Source organism: Cervus elaphus, chromosome 32, assembly GCF_910594005.1.
Source record: "Cervus elaphus chromosome 32, mCerEla1.1, whole genome shotgun sequence".
NCBI classification, from domain to species: domain Eukaryota; kingdom Metazoa; phylum Chordata; class Mammalia; order Artiodactyla; family Cervidae; genus Cervus; species Cervus elaphus.
The window spans coordinates 20,678,406-20,696,216 of NC_057846.1; positions in this window are offsets into that span (position 1 = coordinate 20,678,406).

Consider the following 17,811-nt stretch of genomic DNA (forward strand, 5'->3'; position numbering starts at 1 on the left):
GGAAAAATCCCTCATTCAATATGTTTTGTACCTGTTGAGGCATTATGGATGGATTAATTTAAAGCAACTAATAGAAAAGCTAATATTCAGCATATTTTATTATGTCAAATATTTTAAGAGTCTGTATTTCTAAGGATTAAATTTTATCCCTACTTCATCTTACTTTGTATTCAACTCCTGATACAAATAATTTCTTTTTTCCATCAAGTCAGAGGGCAACAAGCTCCTAAAAGCACCACAGATGTACAGTTTACTCATTTGAAATAAGAAAGTCAGTGTGGCCCCCAAAATTAAGTATATAAATGGAAGGGACAATGGTAAATATTTTAGCATATTTGAAGATAAAGTATTTTTAAATTTTACAAGCAAAATGCTCAATCAATTGTATAGTGATATAAGTGCTTAATGACCTAGAAATTAATTTTAATATCCGTGGTGGACATTTTTTCCTTGATCTGACTTTATACTTTAAAATCAGCACTTTCTCATGGGCTAGCTATTTAAAATGAGTAAAAATAAAATCAACAACTTATTCTTATTTTATGATCCAAGTGGCTCTTGGAAAAGCAAGCTTTCGGGATGACAGTATTTGGAAAATTGTCTTTTCACATAGTCTTTCCGTACTAAGTTGAGAAATTATTTAAGATGACAAAGCTTGACCAAAGATCTCATTTTAATTTCATCACAGTACTCCCTTTTACCCGTGGTTCCTAAAGGCTGCTTAGCTAAAAGTTTGGCATGATTCAGAGTCTTTGGACTAATGTCTAGAGCAAAGCTCTAATCAAAAATGTGCACCAAAAGAGACAGAAATCCTTAAACAGATAGTGTAAAGTTTTACTGGCCCCTACTGAATCGTGAGCTCTGTTTGAAAACTATCATTAAAATTCAGAAAACCGATTACTGATATGCTGATATTGTTGTCTTGGGAGGCGCAGTTATGACGATCTCCTCCAGTTGCCGTAGTTTCTATCTTAATGGAGGATTTTTTTTCCACAGTTAATAAAAGGAGGGACTTTCTTTTAATAAGTCCATAAAACATTAAGTAGATTTTTCCCTCTTTCTTCTGCCGTTTTCTTCTCCCAAAGGAGTCTTTTCTGAAAGTCCAAAAGGTATACATTTGGCAGTCAGATAAGGAGTGGCAGTTTGTAAAAAACACTCATTCTGCTTTTCCCTTCTTGGACTTGACCGTATCAAACTGATAGTGGTTGAAATAACAGACACTAATTGTTTTCAAATGTTTATACAGTAACATCACTTCTTTTTAAAGAGACATTCCCCACAAGTTTTCTAAGATGTTATGATTGTAGCCAGAAAAACAAAGGATGTCACAAAATTGCAATTCTTCCTTGGCTCTGTTTGTTAGCTTAAATTTATTCTTGATAGAATATATTTATTTCAAAATTCAAATGAAGCCGCTTATCTGTGCTGAATTATTTTACTTTAGATACAGAAGCAAAGCTAAATAAAGTCATGATTTATTTTCCCAGTATTTACATGCAATGCTGAGTTTGCTTGATACATAGTGAAAATGAGCTAAAATGACTGACTTATTCTGCTTTGATTTTTGAAAACCTGAAAATATCCATGGGCCTTCATATTTTAATGTAGGTAGTTTATTTCTGTTAATTGTGGTTATTATTTTAATTAATACAATAGAGGTTCTGCAGCCATTGCATTATTTTGTTACTTCTACATATAGCTTTTGAACCAGCATCTCTTGTCTCTCCTCTCTTGGATACTGACATCCCAGGAATCTAAGCGTGGGACTTTCTTCCTGACCTTGGCCTGGGCATAGACCCAAGACTCCATTCTCCCATTAGGGCTTCGTGTCACGATTTTAATGTATGCTTTCTGCTGAATAATTTTAGTATTATGGAGACACAGAACGATTGAACCATATGTGTTTCATGTCAGCCACATAATGAAAGGGATGAAGTAAGTCACAGAACAATAAACAAGTAAGTGCTTTATATTCTTCTCCTTGAAGGGTTTTACACATGGATTCTGCCCAATTTATTCTAAGAGGACTTTTTGCCCCTTTGGAATTACTCTTTTACCCTCTTCTATTTTCTATTAACACAGACAGGGTAGAGAAAGAGGATAAAATGCTACAGTGGCTGCCAAACAGTCATAGTAAATGGCCATAGACCAATTCAAGATAAAAGATAAAGATTAAAAACTACAGCAGTCTTGAAGATGGACTCTATCCTGAGACTAGAACCCACACACCACTGATCAACTGGCCAGCAGGGCTTCTGGACAGTTTGTTTTCTTGTTTTTCATTTTTTATGTTATAATGGACCAATCTCTGGCTTTCCTGGAGGCTCATTGCTGGAAAAAAAAAAAAAAATCCACCTGCCAATGCAGAAGACATGAGTTCAATCCCTGGGTGGGGACGATCCACTGGAGAAGAAAACAGCAACCCATTCCAGTCTTCTTGCCTGGAAAACCCCCATGAACAGGGGAACCTGAAGGGCTGCAGTCCCTGGGGTCACAAAGAGTCAGACATGACTTAGCGACTGAACAACAACAAGGACCAATTTCTAATTAGTAAAATTATGAAAAACTTTTTTCAACTGGATCTGAAAAAAATATGATTGCTGGTTATTGATGATCAAACAAATGTTCTGCTTCATGGACATTTTCCAAGGAATTGGACAATAGTCCGTAAAGAAGTCTTACATGTAGATTCCTGTGGCTTAAATACCTATAGTTGATTCTTGTTGATGTATGACAGAAAACCACAAAATTCTATAAAGCAACTTTCCTTCAATTAAAAGATTTTAAAAAAGAAGAAGAAGGCTTCACTCGCCACCCTCTGAAGTGCCTTTGGGTCCTTTGGTATCATTTCTGGTTTCACTGTTTTCACGGGTCATCGGTTGGTAGGCCTACAGCTGGGCTGTGTCCTCGGTTCTGTGATTCCCTTAAAACAACAGAGACTGTGTTTTATGACTGAGAAGTATTTTATTTATCCATTCATCTGTCAGTGGGCATTATGTTGTTTCTATGTCTTGGCCATTGTGAATAGTGTTGCTATCTAGGGGTGCGGGCATCCTTTTGAATTATAATTTTATCCTGATATATGCCCAGGAGTGGGATTTCTGGGTTATATGGCAATGTTATTTTTAATTGTTTGAGAAACATTTATAGTGTTTTCCATAGTGGCCACACCAATTTACCTGCCCATATTAGTGATACTCCTTTTCCAGTTTCACTGAAGTAGAAAGTGGGGTTCAGATGGGTAAGACCATGTCCCCACCTCACATTCCAATGGCCGAGTCAGAGTCTAAAAACTCAACCAGAGACAGTCCAGCACCTACATTCTTAGATTCCAAAACATCTCTTTTGTAAACTTCTGAGTAAGTAGCTGGAATAATATAGTGTTAAATGGTAGGTCATTTTCTCTCAAAAAATTAAACTAGTTTTTAACTTATTACCAAAATAACATATAAATATTATTTTAAATATAAAAAGAATAGAGATATAAAATGAAAACTAAAAATTTCCTTTTCTCTTCCTCCTAATCCCATTCCCTAAGAGAAACATATGCTGGTGCATGCTTCCAAAATGCTCTGTATATATTCAGATATCAATACAAATATTATATATGTATGTATTTATGCATATAATATGAATGTATATATTTCATAAATATATATACATCATTAATGGTGGAATCTATATATTCATAATCGATGCATCTATTTTGTTATTGTTTAGTCGTTAAGTCATGTCTGACTCTTTGCAACTCCATGGATTGTAGTCCACCAGCCTCCTTTGTCCATGGACTTATCCAGGCAAGAATACTGGAGCAGGTTGCCATTTTCTTTTCCAGAGGATCTTCCCAGACCAGGAATGAAACTCGTGTCTCCTGAATTGGTAGGCAGTTTTTTTACCACTGAACCACCAGGGAAGCCCTCTATATATCTATATCTATGTCTATGCATGTGTGTGTATGTATACATACACTTTTGCCCACAGATACATGGAAACAGCACATTTGACACTTGGATATAGTATTTAAAATTTCTCCTCTATTTTTGGTAATCATGAAATTTAAAAGCTAATAATAATGTTAAAAAAAGAAACAGATGTGAAAATGTTTATTAACCTTCATACATACTTTTATTAGTTTTTTAGTTTTAATCTTAGAAGACAATGCATACTCAGATTAAGGAAAGTCTTAAACATAAGGAAAAGTCTGGCAGGTATTTATAAAACCTCACTTCATAAAAATTGTCTAGCAATTACAGTGTATTCCATGTCTTTTTCTTCTCTTTGGGATAGATTTTAGCAGCTTTTAAATATGTATGCAGTGAAAAGTTTTCACTAAAATATCTTCATCAGAAAATTCATTGTAAATTTCTATTATGTTTTATAAGAATTTCTAATATTCATAATAGTTCAGAATTTTTCAAGCTTTTTTTGAAAGCAGTTTATGCCCCAACATTTAAAGACTAGATACAAAGTAAGCAATGATAACACCATGATTGGAAAAACTAAAAAAAAAAAAAAAAAAAAAAAAAATAGAACTTGAGGTTTTACTCTCAAATTGAATACATGTTCCTGAGTCAGGGCCCAACTCTCTAAATGGAAGTTCTCTGAATTAACTTCTAGATAGAACACAAGGTTTATAAAGGGGTAAATAATGAAAGTGTACTAATTTGAAGTGTACTACAACAATTGTTTAAAACTTCAGTTCAGTTGCTGAGTGGTGTCTGACTCTTTGTGACCCCATGGACTACAGCACTCCACGCTTCCTTGTCCATCACCAACTCCCAGAGCTTGCTCAAACTCATGTCCATCTAGTAGGTGATGCCATCCAACCATCTCATTCTCTGTCGTCCCCTTCTCCTCCTGCCCTCAATCTTTCCCAGCATCAGGGTCTTTTCAAATGAATCAGTTCTTCACATCAGGTGGCCAAAGTATTGGAGCTACAATTTCAGAACCAGTCCTTCTAATAATATTCAGGACTGATTTCCTTTAGGATTGACTGGTTTGATCTCCTTGCCATCTAAGGGACTTTAAAGAGTCTTCTCCAATGCCACAGTTCAAAAGCATCAATTCTTTGGTGTTCAGCCTTCTTTATAGTCCAACTCTCACATCCATACATGACTACTGGAAAAACCAAAGCTTTGACTAGATGGACCTCTGTTGGCAAAGTAATGTCTCTGCTTTTTGATATGCTGTTTAGGTTGGTCATAGCCTTTCTTCCAAGGAGCAAGCATTTTTTAATTTCATGGCTGCAATCACCATCTCCAGTGATTTTGTAGCCCAAGAGTGTCACTGTTTCCATTGTTTGCCCATCTATTTGCCATGAAGTGATGGGACATGATTCCATGATATTCGTTTTCTGAATGTTGAGTTTTAAGCCAGGTTTTTCACTCTCCTCTTTCACTTTCATCAAGAGGATCTTTAGTTCCTCTTCGCATTTTGTTATAAGAGTGGTGTCATCTGCATATATGAGGTTATTGATATTTCTCCCAGCAATCCTGATTCCAGATTGTGCTTCATCCAGTCCAGCATTTCACATGATGTACTCTACATATGAGTTAAATAAGCAAGGTGACGATATACAGCCTTGACATACTCCTTCCCCAATTTGGAACCAGTCTGTTGTTCCATGTCCGGTTCTAACTGTAAACTTCTTTACCTGCATACAGATTTCTCAGGAGGCAGGTCAGGTAGTCTGATATTCCCGTCTCTTTAAAAGTTTTCCACAGTTTGTTGTGATCCGCACAATCAAAGGCTTTACTGCAGTCAGTGAAGAAAAGTAGATGTTTTTCAGGTATTTTCTTGCTGTTTCTATGATCCAACGGATGTTTCCAATGTGTTTCAAACTCAGACCAATAAAATATTTTTCAGGGAGAAGTTCATTTTATCGCTGATGTTTAGGAAATGCTGGTGCACAGTGTTGATAAAAAGCATATCAGATAGAGTCAGTTCCATACCATTTTAAAATACTGGACATAAAAACTGTCCCCTCATTACCTATACCCAGAGTGGACCTGCTCCCCCCTCTCTGCCCCTGACACATCCACTGCTTCTACATTAATCTCATTTCATGAAATAATCTAGAGACCTTTCCATATCAGTGCATAAAGGTCTATCTCATTCTTTTTAAGACTGCATAATATCCCACTCTATAGATGTAGCCATACATATTTTTATAAATGCTTAAAATTAGTACCACCAGTGCTGAAATGTAAGTTCTTATGCATGCATCTTTGCGTAGGATTGTATCTGTAGAATAAATTCTTGGAATTATGTTTCTTCCTAGATCTCATATTCTCCATTGAGCATACTCTGCCAAATGCCCTTCGTTGGACACCCCTGTGTCCTCGGGACATCACTGCTCTTTTATTCCTACTTTGAACCTCTCAATTTTGTTTTTTTCCTTAACCGCTTTTCATCCTGTTTGAACCTGTATGTCACCCCCAGATGAGTCTTCTTTTCATCACATTACTCCTCTGTTCCAGCATCTGCCACTGGTTTATGGCAATGGTTCACAAACTGCCCTCCTCAGAGAAGGCTCTAGAAACTCAGAAGGAGGCTGAGGACCTGTCCTGTAGTACCAGGATGCGAGATGGGCGGGTTGGCTAGCAACCACGCCTTCTCTGTCCACACCTGCCTTTTCTACCACAGCAAGTTACTTTCGTTGATCTTATATTTTTTATATATTTGCAATATTTCATATGAAGAAACATTTCTACCGAGAAATGTGTGTGTGTCCGCTAGAACATAACCACCACAAAAAAGGAATTTTTATATGTATTAATATGATGCTTTTGTTTTGGACCCATTGTATTCTACCAGTCTATCATAGTCCCTGACATATGCTCGGAAATGTGTCAGATATAATCAAAATATTAATTAAATAATCACTAAATTATTCATATTATATATATATGTGTGTGTGTGTGTGTGTGTGTGTGTGTATACACACCTAACACCCACCCCTACACTTCTCTGCCTGACTTTCATATCCATCTACATTTATTTCTACCCTATCTGGGCTTCCAAGACTTACTTTCTACTGACTCCACTAATTTGAAATCAGATCAGTCCTCTACAGACTCCATCTTTATTGCTGTAGCAGTTTGCTAGGGCGGCCAGAGCTAAGTGTCACAAATAGAGTGGGTTAAGCAACAGAAATCTGTCATTTCACAGTTCTGGAGGCAGCATTTCAAGACGAAGGTTTGAGCAGGGCCACGCTCCCTCTGAAGAAGATGGGAAGAATCTGTTCCAGTCCTCTCTTTCAGCCTCTGGTATTCATTGACTTGTACTGCCATAATTCCAGTCTTCACATGGCAGTGTGTTTGTGTCCAGATTTCCCCTGTTTATAAGAACATACCAGTTACGTTGGGTTCCCTGGAGAAGAGAATGCCAACCCACTCCAGTATTCTTGCCTGAAGAATCCCATGGACCGAGGAGCCTGGCGTGCAAAGAGTCGGACAAGACTGAGTGACTAACACTTCCACTATGTGAGGTTAGCAGCTCACCCTACACCAGTGTGACCTCAGCTTAACTAATTATATCTGCAACAACCCTATTTACATACAAGGGTACATCCGGAGGCACTGGGGGTTAGAAGTTCAACATGTGGATTTGCAGGCGCACACAATTCAACCCCTAAGGATTGCCACTCTTTGAATTGCTAACCCCCAGCACCGTCCCTTCTCCCTGGAATTCCCTGTTTGCTCTTGAAATATTTGACTCTTGCTGAAGATCAGAAGGTTAAACTTGACTCATACTTTAATAACAATATTTTTTCATTTTGCCTCTCTCCATGACAGTGAGGTCCTTGAGAACATAATGATAGATAAATAGATAGATAGATAGATAGATAGATAGATAGAGACAGATACATAGATAGAAATGGAAGGAAGAAGAGTGAGAGGGAGGAAAGAAAGAAGAGAGTGGGAAGAACGCATTTCCCATTGTCTGGGGAAGCCCTCTGCTCTCAAATTCCTCAAATTGCCATGAGTATTTGATAGTGGTAATAGCTAAAATTTATGAAAGATCCATCAAACATTGGATGCTGCTCTAAACTCTTTACATACTGATGCATTTCATCTTTACTGCAACCCTGAAGATAATGCAATTATCATCCACATTTATTTGATGAAGGGATTCCCAGAAAGGTTAAGTAACTTGTTCAAGGTCTTGCATGAATTAGTGATTTCTTGGGAGTTGTACCTAGGCTCTTTATCTCCAGAGAGCATATGCTCCATAGCACTATTCTAAATTTCCTGTTTTGTAAGGAAATAAAAAACAGTATGTCCCTAAATTGTACACTATTTTTTATTAATTTATTTTTTTATTGAAGGATAATTGCTTTACAGAATTCTGTTGTTTTCTGTCAAACCTCAACATGAGTCAGCCACAGGTATCCATATATCCCCTCCCTTTTGAACCTCCCTCCCATCTCCCTCCCCATCCCACCCCTCTAGGTTGACACAGAGCCCCTGTTTGAGTTTCCTGAGCCTCACGGCAAATTCCCGTTGGCTATCTATTTTACATATGTTAATGTAAGTGTCCATGTTACTCCTCCCCTCTCCCCATGTCCATAAATCTGTTCTCTATGTCTGTTTCTCCATTGCTGCCCTGTAAATGAATTCTTCAGTATCATTTTCTAAATTCTGTATATATGCATTAGAATACAATATTTATCTTTCTCTTTCTGATTCACTTCACTCTGTATAATAGGTTCTAGGTTCATCCACCTCATCAGAACTGACTCAAATGGGTTCCTTTGTATGGATGAGTAATATTCCATTGTGTATATGTACCACAACTTCTTTATTCATTCATCTGTCGATGGACATCTAGGTTGCTTCCATGTTCTAGCTATTGTAAATAGTGCTGCAATGAACAATGGGATACATGTGTCTCTTTCAATTTTGGTTTCCTCAGGGTATATGCCTAGGAGTGGGATTGCTGGGTCATGTGGTAGTTCTATTCCTAGTTATTTTTTTAAGAAATCTCCATACCATCTTCATAGTAACTGTATCAATTTACATTCCCACCAACAGTGGAAGAGTGTTCCCTTTTCTCCATGCCCTCTCCAGCATTTATTGTTTGTAGACATTATGTTGATGGCCATTCTGACCAGTGTGAGGTGATATCTCACTGTAGTTTTGATTTGCATTTCTCTAATAATGAGCAATGTTGAGCATCTTTTCATGTGTTTTTTAGCCATCTGTAAGTCTTCTTTGGAGAAATGTTTGTTTAGATCATCAAAACAGAAAATAATAAGGAAACATAAATCCTACACTATTTAAGGGGTAATGTTTGAATAAAGTTGTATCAGGAATCCTAGGGTAAAGAGGTTAAGATTTTCAGCAAATAGACTTATTCATTTTCCCCAAGTCTTTCCCATTCACTCCTTCTCTCCCCCATTTATTCCTTCTCTCCTCCATATTTTCCCAATATCTTCCCATCCAGACTAGGGAATCACTTCAGATAGCTGGGAAGTCCCCAGCATATTAGCACATGGGGCTCTCTAATGTGGCTGAGTGTTTCTGCTCCCTTTTTGACTTGCAAACCTGGAATTGTCAGTCCAATGCCTGGTGCACCTGTATGCCTGTTCAGTGGATTAATCTAACCTTGAGTTTGGGCTCCACAGACAAAGCCCACTCTGTTCAAGAATGTTATGACTATGTTGAGAGGCTTGTTTGATAGGCCCTCTTGAGAGAACTCAAGTCTGTATCTGCCTGCTGGGATATTTCAACACAGCAGCAGTAAGTTGTAATTGCTGAGAAAGAATGTCAAGGATGGCTTTATTAGAAAGCTGTTAATAAAAATCATTTTATGATTATTCTATTAAAAGGCAGTATACAATTTCTCATTTTAGATATGGAATTCACTTTTCATAGATTATCCAAAAGTGTATCTTAGCCAAGAAAAATGTATTACTAAAAGATAAACAGCTTATAGAATTAATACCACTTCTAGAAATTGATCTCTACACTCAAGGTAAATGAATTGCAAGTATTGATTAATACTTTGGAGTGAACACCATTTCATAACTTTTAATTAACCACTAGGTAATATGTAATGGAAACTACATAATGTAATATATATGAATTTGAAAAATTGGAAGGTAAAAAGGTTCTGCCCCTTGGTCCCATTGTGGTAAAAAAGTAATTACTGGAGTGACCAGTTTGTTATCATGTTTTCTTCTCTGGTAATTCTGGATTATTAATGTCCCAAAGCACAAAGTGACACTGCTATATAGTTCTCTTGGCCTTGAAATGATCTATAACACAATTTAAGACCCATGCATTGTGTCGCCATTTAAAATGGATCGTTTTAACCCAGCCAAAGATCAAGAAAATAAGAAAAGGCAAGGGCTCTGATAGAACTAGAAAAGAAATTCACCTCTATGTTTTCTTTTGAAAATACTAGCCGTACTAAATAATAATATTAGTTTTGCCACAGATCCCTTGCATGGTAGTAAGAGAGAAACAGTTATACTTGGTTGTAGAGCAGGAGATACTCTAGGTACCACATCAGCATGTAGCATTCATGTCAAAACAGAAACAATAAAGGTACAGTCTTCACGTACAAAACTTTTATAAGCACTGAGCGTGTATTGCAGGAAGAGCCCTGAATTTAAATGAATCATTTATGCCTCTGCTGCCCTAGGGTGAGTACAAGGTACATTAATAATGCAGTGTTTATTTGAAATATTTTATTATAACACACATTTATTACCAAAAAATCTAAACAGCAGAAAAAAGCCAGTATTGCACAAGTTCAGCATTCTGGACAAGTTATTTTCCAAATAGGATTCTTGGCAAATTATATCATTTCTTTCAATACTTCACCTGTGACACTATAAATAATACATATTTATTTAGGTAGTGGTATTATACACTGCTACTTGTGTTGTACATAATTTATAGAAAATGATCTACCAACATGTGTAGGTAATGTCCTCCATGAAAGCGAACGGTTCAAATTAGAAAGGGACGAAGATCTCTAAGAGTTGCTTAGCTGTAGGTGGAGTAAATTTGGCTTTTTAACAGGTCATTTCATATTTTCCAAACACTGTAATCAACCTGTCTTCCATTATAAATATGAGGGTGATCATTACTAAAGTGTTTCATATGCAAATGGATCTGTTTACTATATGTGTGTGCTCAGTCGCTATCATGTCCAACTCTTTGCTACCCCATGAGCTGTAGCCCACCAGGCTCCCCTGTCCATGGCATTTCCCAGGCGAGAATACTGGAGTAGGTTGCTATTTCCTCCTTCAGGGAATCTTCCCTTCCCAGCGATCAAACCCATGTCTCTTGTGTCTCCTATATCGACAAGCAAATTCTTTACCACTAAACCACTTGGGAAGAAGTGGTGAAGAACACGCCTTCCAATGCAGGAGACATAAGAGATGTGGGTTCAATTCCTGGGTCAGGAGGATTCCCTGGAGGAGGGCATGGCAACCTACTCCAGTGTTCTTGCCCGGGAAATACCATGTACTGAGGAGCCTGGCAGGTCACATACAGTCCGTCGAGTCTTAAAGAGTCAGACACGACTGAACGAACTGAGAAGATCCCTGGGAAAATGCACCTGGGAAGAACCTATTTATTAAATATATGTATCAAGTAATATGAGAATGCCATTCTATTTACTCCTACAGGGGCTTCCATACCCAAGATAGAATTACCAGCCTGGGTTTAGGATCATCCAGATCACCCTGACTGTGATCTTGAAAGCAACCAGGCCTTCTGTAATTCCAGTTTTAACTGCTTATTAGATTTATGATTTGGGGCAAGGTGTTTTTACCTTCATGACTTTCCATTTCCACATCTGAACAATAACACCTGCCTCACTAAATCAGTAGAGAAACGAAATAAGAAAAAATATGCAAAACTCTTTATTGCCTGGTGCCAACTGTTTTATTTCTTGCTATGGCCCTTTACACCCAAGAAGCATACTTACTGCATAGCAGTTTAGTGGTTGCCTATGTTTCCAAGCAAGTTCATTATTCAGAGAGAAGAAACAGTTTTCCCATCTTTCCCTTCCCTCTAATGAATCAAAGTCCTGGTACCTGGTAGTTCTGATCCATACATTAATCATACATTAATTGGATCCCCTTTGCTGTGCTCTGATGTCTGGGCTGGGACCATCACTGGTCTGGGTCAAGGAAGCAGTTCTTTTAATTTTTTTTTCCATTTATTTTTATTAGTTGGAGGCTAATTACTTTACAATATTGTAGTGGTTTTTGCCATACATTGACATGAATCAGCCATGGATTTACATGTGTTCCCCATCCTGAACCCCCCTCCCACCAAGGAAGCAGTTCTGATGTATCTCTGGCACATGTAAAGAATTCTACCCAACATGGAATAGGGATTTTTCCCTCTTTTGTTTTTCTTAATAAAATGATATCCCTTGGAACTTCTTAACAAGTTGCAGAATCCCAAAATATATCCTTTGGATAGTACCTTGGGATATTTGCCCTCTCTAGAGAGTCAGTCATCATGTTTGCATATGCAGAATATACTGCAAATGTTATATGCACTTCTGCTATAATAATCATGCTGTCAGAGTCTGTCTAGAGGACGTTGTAATATGATAAAACCACCAAACAAGATTCCAGGTCCCCTGTCTTGAGCATGTATCTTAGTCTCTCCAAACCTTACTTTCTTTTCCTGTGATGTAGAGAGTAATGCAAAATCCACTGTGATTCTTTTAAGTGAGTTTGCATACATGTTAGATACTCTAAAAATGCATGACTTGCTTTGTTATTTTTATATATGGTGCTAACACACATTTCTTACACAAAATGAAGAAAATGAGCATTTATTGAGTATCTTCTGTCAGCTAAGGGATTTTCAAATATTATCTCATTTAAACCTTCAAGTACTTCTGTGAGTGAAATGATATTAACTTCCCTTATTGTCCAAGGAAACCATACTTAGTGAAATTAACTAAGGTCAGATGACAAATAGGCAACTAGGCTGGATCCAACCAAATGCAACTTCTTCTTTCCTCTCATACTGAGGAAAAATCTACTCTGGGGGAAAAATATTCTAGCAGTTAGTATGATGTGTTATCATCAAGATTAAAGATAATTATATTGTATTTCCATAACAATGTATTAGGGTGCTTTCACATGCATTATAGATCCTAGCAATAATGTTCCCTTTTATGTGCCAGGAATTGTGCTACATACTTTACATATAGTGTAATCCATCATCCAAATAAATTACTTGGTGGGTGTGATCCTCCTTCTGTTTACAAACTGAAGCTCAAAGGGTTGAATACTTTGCTTTGCCATGGGGCTCATAAGTGGTGCATGATTCTTCCCCAGTTCTGATGGCTGCCCTTTCTGGAACCACCTTTGTCTTTAAAGTAGTTGTTACAGTGTATTTTGAGCAATACAGTAAGACAAAGAGGCAGTTGATATGATTTCCATATCTCAGAGAAGGACATCAAAACTCAAGAAAATATTCTGAAGTAGAGGGACTTCTTTAGTGGTCCAGTGGTTAAGACTTCACCTTCCAGTGCAGGGGGGTGGGGGGTGAACCCTAGTCAGAGAGCTAAGATCCCACAAGCCTAGCGGCCCAAAATCCAAAGCATAAAAACAATATTGTAACAAATTCAATAAAGGACTTTAAAAATAGCCCACATCAAAAAACATTTTTAAAAATATCTTGAAGTAGGAAGGTTGGGACTAGAATAAGGGCAGAGTCTTAGTTGGCACATCAGTTCAGTTCAGTCACTCAGTTGTGTCCGACTCTTTGCAACCCCGTGATTGCAGCACGTCAGGCCTCCCTGTCCATCACAAACTCCTGGACTTTACTCAAACTCATGCCCAACAAGTCTGTGATGCCATCCAGCCATCTCATCCTCTGTCGTCCCCTTCTCCTGCCCCCAATCCCTCCCAGCATCAGGGTCTTTTCCAATCACTCAACTCTTTGCATGAGGTGGCCAAAGTATTGGAGTTTCAGCTTCAGCATCAGTCCTTCCAATGAACACCCAGGACTGATCTCCTTTAGGATGGATTGGTTGGATCTCCTTGCAGTCCAAGGGACTCTCAAGAGTCTTCTCCAACACCATAGTTCAAAAGCATTAATTTTTTGGTGTTAAGCTTTCTTCACAATCCAACTCTCACATCCATACATGACCACTGGAAAAACCATAGCCTTGACTAGACAGACCTTTGTTGGCAAAGTAGTGTCTCTGCTTTTTAATATGCGGTCTAGGTTGGTCATAACTTCCCTTCCAAGGAGTCAGCGTCTTAATTTCATGGCTGCAGTCACCATCTGCAGTGATTTTGGAGCCCAAAACAATAAAGTCTGACACTGTTTCCACTGTCTCCCCATCTATTTCCCATGAGGTGATGGGACCAGATGCCATGATCTTAGTTTTCTGAATGTTAAGCTTTAAGCCAACTTTTTCACTCTCCTCTTTCACTTTCATCAAGAGACTTTTTAGTTCCTCTTCACGTTCTGCCATAAGGGTGGTGTCATCTGCATATCTGAGGTTATTGATATTTCTCCCGGTAATCTTGATTCCAGCTTGTGCTTCTGCCAGCCCAGTGTTTCTCATGATGTACTCTGCATATAAGTTAAATAAGTTTGCAGCCAAAGATGGAGAAGCTTCATACAGTCAGCAAAAACAAGACCGGGAGCTGACTGTGGCTAGACCATGAACTCCTTATTGCCAAATTCAGACTTAAACTGAAGAAAGTAGGGATAACCACTAGACCATTCAGGTATGACCTAAATCAAATCCCTTATGACTATGCAATGGAAATGAAAAATAGATTTAAGGGACTAGATCTGATAGACAGAGAGCCTGATGAACTATGGATGGGGGTTTGTGACATTGTACAGGAGGCAGGGATCAAGACCATCCCCATGGAAAAGAAATGCAAAAAGGCAAAATGGTTGTCTGAGGAGGCCTTGCAAATAGCTGTGAAATGAAGAGAAACAAAAAGCAAAGGAGAAAAGGAAAGATATTCTCATTTGAATGCAGAGTTCCAAAGAATAGCCAGGAGAGATAAGAAAGCCTTCTTAAGCAATCAATGCAAAGAAATAGAGGAAAACAATAGAATGGGAAAGACTAGAGATCTCTTCAAGAAAATTAGAGATACCAAGGGAACATTTCATGCAAAGATGGGCTAATAAAGGACAGAAATGTTATGGACCTAACAGAAGCAGAAGACATTAAGAAGAGGTGGCAAGAATACACAGAAGAACTGTACAAAAAAGATCTTCAGGACTCAGATAATCACAATGGTGTGATCACTCACCTAGAGCCAGACATCCTGGAATGCAAAGTCAAGTGGGCCTTAGGAAGCATCACTATGAACAAAGCTAGTGGAGGTGATGGAATTCCAGTTGAGCTATTTCAAATCCTGAACAATGATGCTGTGAAAGTGCTGCACTCAATATGCCAGCAAATTTGGAAAACTCAGCAGTGGCCACAGGACTGGAAAAGGTCAGTTGGCACATAGTGAGGGCTAAAACATACCTTGCAGAAACCTGAACTATACTACAGGCTCATGAAATGTCCTTCCTTATGCTGTATTCCTATTACCTCACTGTAAAAGACCAAATCTGTTTTCCATATACCACAAATGTGCTTCCATAAGGAATGTAGATTTTTGCACGTGCTATAGATGTTTCTGTGGGCTTCCCAGGTGGTGCTAGTGGCAACGAATCCAACTGCCAATATAGGAGACTAAGACACTTGGATTCAATTCCTGGGTTGGGAAGATCCCCTGGAGAAGGAAATGGCAACCCACTCCAGTATTCTTGCCTGGAGAATCCCATGGACAGAGGAGCCTGGAGGGCTGCAGTTCATGGGGTCACACAGAATTGAACATACATGCACACACACATATAGATGTTCCTATACTTCCTCAGTTAATTGACTTTTTTCTGTTTCAGTTCATTTGAAGCAAAATGACTGCCTCAGATACCTTACAGGAAGTTGCCTTTGATTTCAAAACCGACATATCTTTTCCACATCTTATGTCAGCAGAGAAATACAAATTGAAACAATGATATACCACCACCCATCTATTAGAATGACCAAAATCCAATTCACTCACCACACCAACTGCTGATAAGAATGTAGAGCAACAGGAACTCTCATTCATTTTTGGTGGGAGTGCAAATTGGTCCAGCCACTTTGGAGGACATTTTGGCAGGTTCTCACAAAACTAAACATACTCTTACCATATACTCCAGCAATGGCACTCTTTAGTATTTACCCAAAGTTGAAAATTTATGTTTACATAAAAACCTGGACACAGATGTTTATAGCAGCTTAATTCATAATTGCCAACACTTGGAAGCAAATGAGATGTCTTTCAGTGGGTGAATGGATAAACTAACTGTGGTCCATCCAGACTGTGGATTATGCAAGGCTAAAAAGAAATGAGCTATCAAGCCATGAAAAGACATGGTGGACAGTTAAATGCATATTACTAAGTGCAGGAAGCCAATCTGAAAAAGGCTATGTGCTGTGTGATTTCAACTATGTGACATTCTGGAAAAGCAAAAGCTATGGAGACAATAAAATGATCAGTGATGCCAGAGGCTAGAGGGGAGGAAAGGATGAATAGGCAGAGCACAGATGATTTTTACAACAGCGTTAAACTACTCTGTATGATTCTATAATGGTGGATATATGCCATTTGTCCAAACCCATGAAGAGTGAACCCTAGTATAAGCTATGGACTTCGGGTAATAAAATGTGTCACTGCAGGTTCATCCATTGTAACAAATGAACCGCTTCAGTGGGGGGTGTTGGTAATGGAAGAGGCTGTGCAAGTGCAGGGCAGGGGGTATATAGGAAATATTGTACCTTCTGCTCAATGTTGCTGTGATGCTAAAAACTGCTCTAGAAAATAAAGTCTATTATGTATGGAGCAAAATGCCATGTAAAAACAAGCAGTTCAATACATATTGATGGTTGTTGATGAGAATCATGATGGAAATTTGATAGTTTCATCAATGTAGTAATCACGTACTGAGTGTCTGCTGTGTACATGTCCTAGGACTCAGAGGTAGGAGAACAGAGCAGTTGGCAATGATGCCAGTGACCACAAAGACCTAGCGAAGCTCTCATTTTAAAATAAGGACTTTCAGAACAGAGTGTTTCAAAGAAGTGCTTTACTACCTCTATTCCTTTAAATGGAAGGACCAAGAATAACAACAGGGCTTCCCAGGTGACGCTAGTGGTAAAGAACCCAACTTCCAATGCAGGAGACCTAGGAGACATGGGTTCATTCCCAGGGTCGGGAAGAGTCTCCCCTGGAGGAGCATGTGGCAACCCACTCTGGTATTCTTATCTGGGAAATCCCATGGACAGAGGAGCCGGATGGGCTACAGTCCTTAGGGTCACAAAGAGTTGGACACAATGGAAGTGACTTAGCAAAAGAATAATAATAATAAAATAAATGTATTGTTGCTTCTGTTACTTCATATTTTTGTTTCTCAACATGTATAGTTGTTGTAACTTAAGTTCATTCTTAATTCAAGCTCTCTCGAGTGACACTCCTTTCCACAGGAAAGTTTGACCAAAGAGATGATTGCAAATTTGGAAAAACAGAAGTGTTTGTGTTTCTGTGTGTGTGTGTGTGTGTGTGTGTGTGTACATGCACAAACACAGGTGCCACAACTTACATATGGCTATGCTTACATCCTTGTAAACCAACAACCTCAACCGGGGTAACTGCACAATTTCTACCCAGCACAAAACTGAGATTTCACAACTGTAATTATCACTCTGTCATAGTAACTAGCACAGGTTTTCAAAACTAGAGTTTATTGGAATATTAGTAAA